This window comes from Macrosteles quadrilineatus, unplaced genomic scaffold (assembly GCF_028750875.1).
Source record: "Macrosteles quadrilineatus isolate MER2022 unplaced genomic scaffold, UCM_ALF_1.0 Scaffold_38__1_contigs__length_1125367, whole genome shotgun sequence".
NCBI classification, from domain to species: domain Eukaryota; kingdom Metazoa; phylum Arthropoda; class Insecta; order Hemiptera; family Cicadellidae; genus Macrosteles; species Macrosteles quadrilineatus.
The window spans coordinates 193,985-210,652 of NW_026542631.1; positions in this window are offsets into that span (position 1 = coordinate 193,985).

Below are 16,668 nucleotides of genomic sequence, written 5' to 3' on the forward strand. Positions count from 1 at the left end.
AGGCGAATACAACAAATTTAACAACATTTATAGAGGACCATACTTCATTACGGATAAAATTAATGACACAACTTATATGGTGTTACTTGAAAGGAGAGGCAAAATGGTGAATCAACCTGTACATATTACAAGAATGAAACCATTTCACCGTAGATAGTTTAAAAATTCTTATACGTGTAAAAATATTCCTCCAGATCTCACGCACACACATCACTTTCTCACACCTTAAAAATTAAAGCGTATAAATACGCCGGAATAGAATTCCTTGACTTATAGTATTCATAACTATAGAAACCTGCGCCAGCGGTTAAATTACGACCAAAGTCGTAAAAAGCAGCTTAACTAGTGTTGGTTGGCGAGGAAAAGATGGGCAGCCACCTTTTTATCCCTAACTTAAAAATAATTATAACTAATAACAAATACCACTCACACGTTTTGTAAGGCCTTTACCTGAAGAAATATCTTTGTCACGTATAAGTTCATCTAATTTACCAAGAATCAAGAATACTATTTATATTAAAACAAACTACCAACATATAAATTTATTAAATACAATTTAAAATGGATAGAAACAGCTTGGGAATTAAAAACACGGATACAAGGAAATATTGCCGAATTGAACAGGAACTCTACAGCTCTACGCTACTGTTAAACAATGCTACCTCCCCCAAGAATTTCTCAAGTTTATCTAGCATTAAAATATACTTTGTAAAATTATAACTCAAGAATTTTCAAGAATGACGCACCCAACGAAATTTGAACGGACCAACGTAACTATTGATGCTTACAAGAATATAAAATACTAGTCATTATATCTTTGTGACAGTCAATAGTTACCTACTCAACTAATAATTAAGTATCATATATGGTGGACGAGGCAACAAAGAAAAAAAAATTATTTCATCTAAATACTTAAGAAATAAAATTAATATTAAATGGAACGCTATATTTTACACGCCTACGCAAATAAAGAAGATTGTAAACCTTGTGAATAGAATATCCCTAAATTTAAAGACCTCACGATTCAAAATACCTTCAAAATGTTATTCCAATGTATTCCAAGAATTTTAGAAACCAACACTAAATTCGTCACTGCCCCTACCGCAAACCGACACAAAACATAACATACATAACTACGGACCGAAACTCACAAACTGAGCAGTTAGAAACTAGAACAAGAGTGGGTGTATAATACAAGATGGCCGAATACTAAGAACATACGTGCATTCCACCAACATCTGTACATTTTATAAGATAAGAGCACCGAGAAACGCAGCTTTACAGCCTAGACTCAGCAGATCCCACGCGCTAGTCTACAGTACTTCCATGGAAACTGGACAAAGTTAGAATATTCATCTCAACTCTTCAGAATACTTCTAGAACATTTACATAAAAACCACCAATTACTGTCATTTAAAGCCATATTACGGACTGATCACCCGTGTTATGTCTATAAACCCACAGTAATAGTCACTACGAAAAACAATACAACCCACCAATAAATTATCATCAAATTTACAATTTAGATAGAAACAATAATATCCTTATAACCAGGAAATCATATTCTTAAATATAACATGAGCTAATCTAATTTAGTATCACAATGTCAAAATATTGAATATTACTAATACAATTTTGCGGTCCAGAAATCCAACGGCCTAGAAATGAAGTATCGAAAGCTACTACTGTTATTGATGTTAATAAGTGCAGCCAAGACGGTGACGGCTCAATCACAAGACAACTCGACACGATTCCAAATTTTCTCAGGACATCACTTTCAAGAAAGAACAGACTACATTCCTTACGAAGCTATAATACCGGCAATATTCACTACAACTATCCTTACTAAACCTAAAGTAGACCCTTGGACAACTACTGAAACAAATTTTTCGGACTGCAGCGAAACTCAAGATTTGTGTACAATTCAAAATAATCTTGCTACACTACATAATCTAATCATAGACCAGATAAACTCAAACTACCTAAATACTGAACTTTCAAACCAATCCTTCTCGGAAACTAGAAGCAAGAGGGGACTATTATTTCTACAAAATTTCTTTGAATGGTGTTGCGACCTCGCAAATAAACAACAAATCTCAAACATTTACGAAAACCAAAAAGGTATCGAAGAGCATACTAACAAAATTATCGATTCTGTAGGAACTCAGTATCAAGATTTAGTTAGAACAACAACTAACCTAAACAACTTTACAAAAAATGTTGAAAACCTAGCCGTCAAGGTACATAAAGGATTTACAATTGTTAAAAATAACCTAAACGAAATGAAATCTCAGCACAATAAAAACATTTTACAGCACATCTATGCTACAATACAACAGTCGTGGAGCCACATTTTATACAACTACATTCAAGATAAGCAGCGGGAGATAATAGAAAAATGCAATCAAAATTTACTATCACAAAATCTTGTCAACCCACAAAATTTAACTACAACGTTGAAACAGCTCCAAGAAGACGCAAAACTCAAACAGCTTAAACTCGCCATTCCCCTATCGAAATTACATCTACACTACAAACTTAAACTTACCCATTGTACTATATTTGGAAGTACACTAGTTGCTAAAGTACACATTCCTTTAATTAACTCCAATATCGAAGGAGAAGTTTTCAGAACTATAAACACCCCATTGATTTGGAAAAACAAAATATGTTCACTACACATGGAAGAAAACATAATTTTCAAAACTTCAAAATACACTAAAGTAATAAGCACTTCAGACAAGAACTGCAATGAACATTCATATCCTTTATGCAAAATTCCACGTATAACAATAACTGCAAACAACATGCAATTATGTCTCCACATGATTCTTTCTTCAGCTTCTTTTGACAAACTACAACAAAATTGCCATTTTATATGTGAAAACCAACCAAAATATCCAATAATCACAGAACTATTACCAAATAAATATCTTATTACGAACATACAGCAAGAACTAAATTTAGTTTGCCCAGATGACACATCTTCGAAATTATTGCCAGCCACAGCTATTGGAACTATTCAAATCAACATCCCATGTGACTGCCAACTAAAATTGGAAAATTTAATCCTCATCACTACAGTGAGACCATGCGGTAAAGAAGATAACACAACAAACATTATAAACCTAATCCCAGCATCTTGGACTAAATTAAAAACAATCAAACTATTTCCCCTACGCAAAGGAATCAAACATGAATTTGACAACCTTTCAGAGATACTTGATTCAAACTGGACCTTCAATAATCCAACCTTTGAAGTCACCAAATTAAAGAAAATGGAACACCTCGTCTTACCAAATACCGACTTTGACCTTTTTGGAAACACTAAATTATTATTTTATATTTTGCTAGGATGGTCCACAGTCCTAACTATAACATGTCTCGTTTTAATATATTGTCTGAGCCTTCAAGCAATACAAATAAAAATGCTATTACCTAATAGAGACTATAATCAGCGCCAAGAAACCCACTAAGAAAATATCATTCACAAAAGAAGGACGATAAAAACTTTGTTCTAAAGTACATGTATATATCTGTAAATATCTGTAAATATTTTATATGCTTACAAAATACAATAAATATATATTAATTAATAGAATTATAATCATAAAGAAATCCATAATCTCTACTCTACTTGAAACTACATAACAGTCGACACAGTGACATACAGTAGCAAGGTCTGTTTACAAACACTACGATAGCGCACAGCTGACTCGTCACAACAATCCACAGCTGCGCGTTGAGGAAGGAGAGCTCCGTCCCACCTCAGCGCCACAGCGTTCTACACAACCACCTACCCTCCTACAACAAAACTAACAGAAAAATTAATTAATAACTTAAAACGAAACTTGAAGAGGAAACTTGGGGACCAAGTTAAAAGGCAGCGGGGGAGTATAAACATATGGAAATTTTAAATTTAATTTATTAAATTATTTCTCTTTACGAACAATAGAAAACGTTCGCTGACCCCTCATGGAAATAAAAAGTAAAGATGATCGCAAGATCTCAGGTTCAAGTCACGTTCTCATGGGCAAAGACCTGGCTGAGAACAAGCCAGGCATAGATTGAATTTCGATCTGGAATGCATCGTAGAAGAAATTGTAACCGATGGGAACAATCGACGAGAAACAATATTGTTCCCATCGATTCCAAGAAATTATACATGCATAGAGAAATTATTTTACTTACGGTCAGCACCACGCCCTCTGGAGGCTGGACATGAGGGGAGAAGCCAATGAGGACGATGATCGGAGATATTCCACGGATGATTGGAGGGTAGGCGTTTCCCGAAGACATCGGGGGAAGAACCAAACATCGAAGGAGGGAAAGGAGGTCTTGGGGACGAAAATTGTTAATCAGTCTTGGAGAGGTCTGAGGAAGTAACACTTCAAAGAAGAAACCGTCGGGAGTCCCGGATCGAGTAGGGACAGTGACTTAGCGGGTTAGTCTGAAGCGCCTGTTAAGATCCCGACCAGACTCGAGACCACGAGGACACCACAACCCCACGGCTGTTCTTCAAGACCCAAGGCCACCAGGACACTACCACGCTACCAAGGACCAAAGCGACCCGAAGAGGACGGCCCAGGACGAGCGACCGACGACGAGAGGAAGGACTGCGCTTCGACCAACCCTTGTGTCCCGAGCGAGCAACCCCGGAGTGTACGCCCGCACCTAAGGAACGCCCCGGGGAAACCTTTCAATCGTCGCCCAACTGCCTCGTCTTGTGGTATGTCAAAATATCTTCACTCATTTGGTCCTAGTGTGCACAACGTAAATGTGAGGGAAAAACTCCATAAAATATAACAAAATATATATATATATATATAATGAAATAAATAAACTATTAGAAAGAAAAGTTAATTAAAGTAATTATATATAAACAGAGTAAATTAAGTAGAATTACGTTAAAGTTCATATAAATATTAACCCTTAATTAAACTAAAAGGGGTCAACCTAAACTAGAGCCATTTGAAGTTTGAATAAACAGGATTCAAATCGAATCCAAATTAAATAAACCTATTAGTTGGACTATATATAGACGTGTATAATATAAAAGAGACAATTTCAAATATGTATAAATAATAAAAAAATCAGGGTGTTAAACACGTATTTTAAATGTTTGTTTAGTTTGTATATATTATTAGAAGGATGCACTAACTTGTATGTAAATATCGGTTTGATTTAGGATAGGACATTGCAAGTGTTTACAACTTATATTTTAAATACATTTAAGTGTCAAGGGAAATATTTCATTTCATATCATTATACAGATAATAAACTCAAAACATAGGGTGTAAATATTCAATCATATAATTTCAATTGTATTTGTGTTTTTGCTATTCTCAATTATTGTTATATCGCTGTGTAACAATTATTTACTCTTTATTAACTCTTTATTTTATGTACTTATTTTATGTGTGCACATTTAGTTAGACTTATTAAATCATAGTATTATACTGCACTGGTGTTCACTTATTCCACGATCCTAGAGGTCCTCCATTTAGAGAGTACTCTGCCCTAGCTACATTTTTCCCCCTTTGAAGTAAGTTTTTGTTTTGTGAAGGTTTCGTAAGTTTCTTTTACCTCTACAGAGGAGTAGAGGCCAGAGAACTTTACATCATGTTAAAATGCAACATGTTAAAATGTAACATTTTATCATGTTAAAATGCAAAATGTTAAAATGTAACATATTAAAATATAACATGTTCAAATGTAACATTTTAAAATGTAACATTTTATCATGTTAAAATGCAACATGTTAAAATGTAACATTTTTATCATGTTAAAATGCAACATGTAAAAATGTAACATTTTATCATGTTAAAATGTAACATTTTATCATGTTAAAATGAAACATGTTAAAATGTAACATTTTATCATGTTAAAATGAAACATGTTAAAATGTAACATTTTATCATGTTAAAATGAAACATGTTAAAATGTAACATTTTATCATGTTAAAATGCAACATGTTAAAATGAAACATTTTATCATGTTAAAATGCAACATGTTAAAATGTAACATTTTATCATGTTAAAATGAAACGTTAAAATGTAACATTTTATCATGTTAAAATGAAACATGTTAAAATGTAACATTTTATCATGTTAAAATGAAACATGTTAAAATGTAGCATTTTATCATGTTAAAATGCAACACGTTAAAATGTAACATTTTATCATGTTAAAATGCAACATGTTAAAATGTAACGTATTAAAATGTAACATGTTAAAATGTAACATTTTAAAATGTTACAATTTAAAATGTAACATTTTAAAATGTAACAATTTAAAATGTAACATTTTAAAATGTAACATTTTATCATGTTAAAATGCAACATGTTAAAATGTAACATTTTATCATGTTAAAATGAAACATGTTAAAATGTAACATTTTATCATGTTAAAATGCAACATGTTAAAATGTAACATTTTATCATGTTAAAATGAAACATGTTAAAATGTAACATTTTATGATGTTAAAATGAAGCATGTTAAAATGTAACATTTTATCATGTTAAAATGAAACATGTTAAAATGTAACATTTTATCATGTTAAAATGAAACATGTTAAAATGTAACATTTTATCATGTTAAAATGAAACATGTTAAAATGTAAAATTTTATCATGTTAAAATGAAACGTGTTTAAATGTAACATTTTATCATGTTAAAATGCAACATGTTAAAATGTAACATTTTATCATGTTAAAATGCAACATGTTTAAATGTAACATATTAAAATGTAACATGTTAAAATGTAACATTTTATGATGTTAAAATGAAAAATGTTAAAATGTAACATTTTATCATGTTTAAATGAAACATGTAAAAATGTAACATTTTTAAATGTAACATTTTATCATGTTAAAATGCAACATGTTAAAATGTAACATTTTATCATGTTAAAATGAAACATGTTAAAATGTAACATTTTATCATGTTAAAATGCAACATGTTAAAATGTAACATTTTATCATGTTAAAATGCAACATGTTAAAATGTAACATTTTATCATGTTAAAATGCAACATGTTAAAATGCAACATATTAAAATGTAACATGTTAAAATGTAACATTTTTTAATGTAACATTTTTAAATGAAACATGTAAAAATGTAACATTTTATCATGTTAAAATGAAACAAGTTAAAATGTAACATTTTATCATGTTAAAATGCAACATGTTAAAATGTAACATTTTATCATGTTAAAATGAAACATGTTAAAATGTAACATTTTATCATGTTAAAATGAAACATGTTAAAATGTAACATTTTATCATGTTAAAATGAAACATGTTAAAATGTAAAATTTTATCATGTTAAAATGAAACATGTTTAAATGTAACATTTTATTATGTTAAAATGAAACATGTTAAAATGTAACAATTTATCATGTTAAAATGAAACAAGTTAAAATGTAACATTTTATCATGTTAAAATGAAACATGTTAAAATGTAACATTTTATCATGTTAAAATGCAACATGTTAAAATGTAACATTTTATCATGTTAAAATGCAACATGTTAAAATGTAACATATTAAAATGTAACATGTTCAAATGTAACATTTTAAAATGTAACATTTTATCATGTTAAATCGCAATATGTTAAAATGTAACATTTTATCATGTTAAAATGCAACATGTTAAAATGTAACATTTTACTATGTTAAAATGCAACATGTTAAAATGTAACATATTAAAATGTAACATTTTAAAATGTAACATTTTTAAATGAAACATGTTAAAATGTAACATTTTATCATGTTAAAATGAAACATGTTAAAATGTAACATTTTATCATGTTAAAATGCAACATGTTAAAATGTAACATTTTATCATGTTAAAATGCAACATGTTAAAATGTAACATTTTATCATGTTAAAATGCAACATGTTAAAATGTAACATTTTATCATGTTAAAATGCAACATGTTAAAATGTAACATATTAAAATATAACATGTTAAAATGTAACATTTTTTAATGTAACATTTTTAAATGAAACATGTTAAAATGTAACATTTTATCATGTTAAAATGAAACAAGTTAAAATGTAACATTTTATCATGTTAAAATGCAACATGTTAAAATGTAACATTTTATCATGTTAAAATGCAACTTGTTAAAAAGTAACATTTTATCATGTTAAAATGAAACATGTTAAAATGTAAGATTTTATCATGTTAAAATGAAACATGTTAAAATGTAACATTTTATCATGTTAAAATGAAACATGTTAAAATGTAACATTTTATCATGTTAAAATGAAACATGTTAAAATGTAACATTTTATCATGTTAAAATGCAACATGTTAAAATGTAACATTTTATCATGTTAAAATGCAACATGTTTAAATGTAACATATTAAAATGTAACATGTTCAAATGTAAAATTTTAAAATGTAACATTTTATCATGTTAAATCGCAATATGTTAAAATGTAACATTTTATCATGTTAAAATGCAACATGTTAAAATGTAACATTTTATCATGTTAAAATGCAACATGTTAAAATGTAACATATTAAAATGTAACATGTTAAAATGTAACATTTTAAATTGTAACATTTTTAAATGAAACATGTTAAAATGTAACATTTTATCATGTTAAAATGAAACATGTTAAAATGTAACATTTTATCATGTTAAAATGCAACATGTTAAAATGTAACATTTTATCATGTTGAAATGCAACATGTTAAAATGTAACATTTTATCATGTTGAAATACAACATGTTAAAATGTAACATTTTATCATGTTAAAATGCAACATGTTAAAATGTAACATATTAAAATGTAACATGTTAAAATGTAACATTTTAAAATGAAACATGTTAAAATGTAACATATTATCATGTTAAAATGAAACATGTTAAAATGTAACATTTTATCATGTTAAAATGTAACATTTTATCATGTTAAAATGCAAAATGTTAAAATGTAACATATTAAAATGTAACATGTTCAAATGTAACATTTTAAAATGTAACATTTTATCATGTTAAAATGCAACATGTTAAAATGTAACATTTTTATCATGTTAAAATGCAACATGTAAAAATGTAACATTTTATCATGTTAAAATGCAACATGTTAAAATGTAACATTTTATCATGTTAAAATGAAACATGTTAAAATGTAACATTTTATCATGTTAAAATGAAACATGTTAAAATGTAACATTTTATCATGTTAAAATGCAACATGTTAAAATGTAACATTTTATCATGTTAAAATGCAACATGATAAAATGTAACATATTAAAATGTAACATGTTCAAATGTAACATTTTAAAATTTAACATTTTAAAATGTAACATTTTATCATGTTAAAATGCAACATGTTAAAATGTAACATTTTATCATGTTAAAATGCAACATGTAAAATGTAACGTATTAAAATGTAACATGTTAAAATGTAACATTTTAAAATTTAACATTTTTAAATGTAACATTTTAAAATGTAACATTTTAAAATGAAACATGTTAAAATGTAACATTTTAAAATGAAACATGTTAAAATGTAACATTTTATCATGTTAAAATGCAACATGTTAAAATGTAACATTTTATCATGTTAAAATGAAACATTAAAATGTAACATTTTATCATGTTAAAATGAAACATGTTAAAATGTAACATTTTATCATGTTAAAATGAAACATGTTAAAATGTAACATTATATCATGTTAAAATGAAACATGTTAAAATGTAACATTTTATCATGTTAAAATGCAACATGTTAAAATGTAACATTTTATCATGTTAAAATGCAACATGTTAAAATGTAACATTTTATCATGTTAAAATGAAAAATGTTAAAATGTAACATTATATCATGTTTAAATGAAACATGTAAAAATGTAACATTTTTAAATGTAACATTTTATCATGTTAAAATGAAACATGTTAAAATGTAACATTTTATCATGTTAAAATGCAACATGTTAAAATGAAACATTTTATCATGTTAAAATGCAACATGTTAAAATGTAACATTTTATCATGTTAAAATGAAACGTTAAAATGTAACATTTTATCATGTTAAAATGAAACATGTTAAATGTAACATATTAAAATGTAACATGTTAAAATGTTACATTTTAAAATGTTACATTTTAAAATGAAACATGTTAAAATGTAACATTTTATCATGTTAAAATGCAACATGTTAATAGTTACATTTTATCATGTTAAAATGAAACATGTTAAAATGTAACATTTTATCATGTTAAAATGTAACATTTTATCATGTTAAAATGTAACATTTTATCATGTTAAAATGAAACGTTAAAATGTAACATTTTATCATGTTAAAATGAAACATGTTAAAATGTAACATTTTATCATGTTAAAATGCAACATGTTAAAATGTAACATTTTATCATGTTAAAATGAAACGTTAAAATGTAACATTTTATCATGTTAAAATGAAACATGTTAAAATGTAACATTTTATTATGTTAAAATGACACATGTTAAAATGTAACATATTAAAATGCAACGTTAAAATGTTACATTTTAAAATGTAACAATTTAAAATGAAACATGTTAAAATGTAACATTTTATCATGTTAAAATGCAACATGTTAAAATGTTACATTTTATCATGTTAAAATGAAACATGTTAAAATGTAACATTTTATCATGTTAAAATGAAACATGTTATAATGTAACATTTTATCATGTTAAAATGAAACATGTTAAAATGTAACATTATATCATGTTAAAATGAAACATGTTAAAATGTAACATTTTATCATGTTAAAATGCAACATGTTAAAATGTAACATTTTATCATGTTAAAATGAAACGTTAAAATGTAACATTTTATCATGTTAAAATGAAACATGTTAAAATGTAACATTTTATTATGTTAAAATGACACATGTTAAAATGTAACATATTAAAATGCAACGTTAAAATGTTACATTTTAAAATGTAACAATTTAAAATGAAACATGTTAAAATGTAACATTTTATCATGTTAAAATGCAACATGTTAAAATGTTACATTTTATCATGTTAAAATGAAACATGTTAAAATGTAACATTTTATCATGTTAAAATGAAACATGTTAATATGTAACATTTTATCATGTTAAAATGAAACATGTTAAAATGTAACATTTTATCATGTTAAAATGAAACATGTTAAAATGTAACATTTTATCATGTTAAAATGAAACATGTTATAATGTAACATTTTATCATGTTAAAATGAAACATGTTAAAATGTAACATTATATCATGTTAAAATGAAACATGTTAAAATGTAACATTTTATCATGTTAAAATGCAACATGTTAAAATGTTACATTTTATCATGTTAAAATGAAACATGTTATAATGTAACATTTTATCATGTTAAAATGAAACATGTTAAAATGTAACATTATATCATGTTAAAATGAAACATGTTAAAATGTAACATTTTATCATGTTAAAATGCAACATGTAAAAATGTAACATTTTTAAATGTAACATTTTATCATGTTAAAATAAAACATGTTAAAATGTAACATTTTATCATGTTAAAATGCAACATGTTAAAATGTAACATTTTATCATGTTAAATGCAACATGTTAAAATGTAACATTTTATCATGTTAAATGCAACATGTTAAAATGTAACATTTTATCATGTTAAAATGCAACATGTTAAAATGTAACATTTTATTATGTTAAAATGAAACATGTTAAAATGTAACATTTTACTATGTTAAAATGCAACATGTTAAAATGTAACATATTAAAATGTAACATGTTAAAATGTAACATTTTAAATTGTAACATTTTTAAATGAAACATGTTAAAATGTAACATTTTATCATGTTAAAATGAAACATGTTAAAATGTAACATTTTATCATGTTAAAATGAAACATGTTAAAATGTAACATTTTATCATGTTAAAATGCAACATGTTAAAATGTAACATTTTATCATGTTAAAATGCAACATGTTTAAATGTAACATATTAAAATGTAACATGTTCAAATGTAAAATTTTAAAATGTAACATTTTATCATGTTAAATCGCAATATGTTAAAATGTAACATTTTATCATGTTAAAATGCAACATGTTAAAATGTAACATTTTATCATGTTAAAATGCAACATGTTAAAATGTAACATATTAAAATGTAACATGTTAAAATGTAACATTTTAAATTGTAACATTTTTAAATGAAACATGTTAAAATGTAACATTTTATCATGTTAAAATGAAACATGTTAAAATGTAACATTTTATCATGTTAAAATGCAACATGTTAAAATGTAACATTTTATCATGTTGAAATGCAACATGTTAAAATGTAACATTTTATCATGTTGAAATACAACATGTTAAAATGTAACATTTTATCATGTTAAAATGCAACATGTTAAAATGTAACATATTAAAATGTAACATGTTAAAATGTAACATTTTAAAATGAAACATGTTAAAATGTAACATATTATCATGTTAAAATGAAACATGTTAAAATGTAACATTTTATCATGTTAAAATGTAACATTTTATCATGTTAAAATGCAAAATGTTAAAATGTAACATATTAAAATGTAACATGTTCAAATGTAACATTTTAAAATGTAACATTTTATCATGTTAAAATGCAACATGTTAAAATGTAACATTTTTATCATGTTAAAATGCAACATGTAAAAATGTAACATTTTATCATGTTAAAATGCAACATGTTAAAATGTAACATTTTATCATGTTAAAATGAAACATGTTAAAATGTAACATTTTATCATGTTAAAATGAAACATGTTAAAATGTAACATTTTATCATGTTAAAATGCAACATGTTAAAATGTAACATTTTATCATGTTAAAATGCAACATGATAAAATGTAACATATTAAAATGTAACATGTTCAAATGTAACATTTTAAAATTTAACATTTTAAAATGTAACATTTTATCATGTTAAAATGCAACATGTTAAAATGTAACATTTTATCATGTTAAAATGCAACATGTAAAATGTAACGTATTAAAATGTAACATGTTAAAATGTAACATTTTAAAATTTAACATTTTTAAATGTAACATTTTAAAATGTAACATTTTAAAATGAAACATGTTAAAATGTAACATTTTATCATGTTAAAATGCAACATGTTAAAATGTAACATTTTATCATGTTAAAATGAAACATTAAAATGTAACATTTTATCATGTTAAAATGAAACATGTTAAAATGTAACATTTTATTATGTTAAAATGACACATGTTAAAATGTAACATATTAAAATGCAACGTTAAAATGTTACATTTTAAAATGTAACAATTTAAAATGAAACATGTTAAAATGTAACATTTTATCATGTTAAAATGCAACATGTTAAAATGTTACATTTTATCATGTTAAAATGAAACATGTTAAAATGTAACATTTTATCATGTTAAAATGAAACATGTTATAATGCAACATTTTATCATGTTAAAATGAAACATGTTAAAATGTAACATTATATCATGTTAAAATGAAACATGTTAAAATGTAACATTTTATCATGTTAAAATGCAACATGTTAAAATGTAACATTTTATCATGTTAAAATGAAACGTTAAAATGTAACATTTTATCATGTTAAAATGAAACATGTTAAAATGTAACATTTTATTATGTTAAAATGACACATGTTAAAATGTAACATATTAAAATGCAACGTTAAAATGTTACATTTTAAAATGTAACAATTTAAAATGAAACATGTTAAAATGTAACATTTTATCATGTTAAAATGCAACATGTTAAAATGTTACATTTTATCATGTTAAAATGAAACATGTTAAAATGTAACATTTTATCATGTTAAAATGAAACATGTTAATATGTAACATTTTATCATGTTAAAATGAAACATGTTAAAATGTAACATTTTATCATGTTAAAATGAAACATGTTAAAATGTAACATTTTATCATGTTAAAATGAAACATGTTATAATGTAACATTTTATCATGTTAAAATGAAACATGTTAAAATGTAACATTATATCATGTTAAAATGAAACATGTTAAAATGTAACATTTTATCATGTTAAAATGCAACATGTTAAAATGTTACATTTTATCATGTTAAAATGAAACATGTTAAAATGTAACATTTTATCATGTTAAAATGAAACATGTTAATATGTAACATTTTATCATGTTAAAATGAAACATGTTAAAATGTAACATTTTATCATGTTAAAATGAAACATGTTAAAATGTAACATTTTATCATGTTAAAATGAAACATGTTATAATGTAACATTTTATCATGTTAAAATGAAACATGTTAAAATGTAACATTATATCATGTTAAAATGAAACATGTTAAAATGTAACATTTTATCATGTTAAAATGCAACATGTAAAAATGTAACATTTTTAAATGTAACATTTTATCATGTTAAAATAAAACATGTTAAAATGTAACATTTTATCATGTTAAAATGCAACATGTTAAAATGTAACATTTTATCATGTTAAATGCAACATGTTAAAATGTAACATTTTATCATGTTAAATGCAACATGTTAAAATGTAACATTTTATCATGTTAAAATGCAACATGTTAATTATCATGTTAAAATGCAACATGTTAAAATGTAACATTTTATTATGTTAAAATGAAACATGTTAAAATGTAACATTTTATCATGTTAAAATGAAACATGTTAAAATGTAACATTTTATCATTTTAAAATGAAACATGTTAAAATGTAACATTATATCATGTTAAAATGAAACATGTTAAAATGTAACATTTATCATGTTAAAATGCAACATGTTAAAATGTAACATTTTATCATGTTAAAATGCAGCATGTTAAAATGTAACATATTAAAATGTAACATGTTAAAATGTAACATTTTAAATTGTAACATTTTTAAATGAAACATGTTAAAATGTAACATTTTATCATGTTAAAATGAAACATGTTAAAATGTAACATTTTATCATGTTAAAATGCAACATGTTAAAATGTAACATTTTATTATGTTAAAATGCAACATGTTAAAATGTAACATTTTATCATGTTAAAATGCAACATGTTAAAATGTAACATATTAAAATGTAACATGTTAAAATGTAACATTTTATCATGTTAAAATGCAACATGTTAAAATGTAACATTTTATCATGTTAAAATGCAAAATGTTAAAATGTAACATATTAAAATGTAACATGTTCAAATGTAACATTTTAAAATGTAACATTTTATCATGTTAAAATGCAACATGTTAAAATGTAACATTTTATCATGTTAAAATGAAACATGTTAAAATGTAACATTTTATCATGTTAAAATGCAACATGTTAAAATGTAACATTTTATCATGTTAAAATGCAACATGTTTAAATGTAACATATTAAAATGTAACATGTTCAAATGTAACATTTTAAAATGTAACATTTTATCATGTTAAATCGCAATATGTTAAAATGTAACATTTTATCATGTTAAAATGCAACATGTTAAAATGTAACATTTTATCATGTTAAAATGCAACATGTTAAAATGTAACATTTTAAAATGAAACATGTTAAAATGTAACATATTATCATGTTAAAATGAAACATGTTAAAATGTAACATTTTATCATGTTAAAATGCAACATGTTAAAATGTAACATTTTATCATGTTAAAATGCAAAATGTTAAAATGTAACATATTAAAATGTAACATGTTCAAATGTAACATTTTAAAATGTAACATTTTATCATGTTAAAATGCAACATGTTAAAATGTAACATTTTTATCATGTTAAAATGCAACATGTAAAAATGTAACATTTTATCATGTTAAAATGCAACATGTTAAAATGTAACATTTTATCATGTTAAAATGAAACATGTTAAAATGTAACATTTTATCATGTTAAAATGAAACATGTTAAAATGTAACATTTTATCATGTTAAAATGCAACATGTTAAAATGTAACATTTTATCATGTTAAAATGCAACATGATAAAATGTAACATATTAAAATGTAACATGTTCAAATGTAACATTTTAAAATGTAACATTTTAAAATTTAACATTTTAAAATGTAACATTTTATCATGTTAAAATGCAACATGTTAAAATGTAACATTTTATCATGTTAAAATGCAACATGTTAAAATGTAACGTATTAAAATGTAACATGTTAAAATGTAACATTTTAAAATTTAACATTTTTAAATGTAACATTTTAAAATGTAACATTTTAAAATGAAACATGTTAAAATGTAACATTTTATCATGTTAAAATGCAACATGTTAAAATGTAACATTTTATCATGTTAAAATGAAACATTAAAATGTAACATTTTATCATGTTAAAATGAAACATGTTAAAATGTAACATTTTATCATGTTAAAATGAAACATGTTAAAATGTAACATTATATCATGTTAAAATGAAACATGTTAAAATGTAACATTTTATCATGTTAAAATGCAACATGTTAAAATGTAACATTTTATCATGTTAAAATGCAAAATGTTAAAATGTAACATTTTATCATGTTAAAATGCAACATGTTAAAATGTAACATTTTATCATGTTAAAATGAAAAATGTTAAAATGTAACATTATATCATGTTTAAATGAAACATGTAAAAATGTAACATTTTATCATGTTAAAATGAAACATGTTAAAATGTA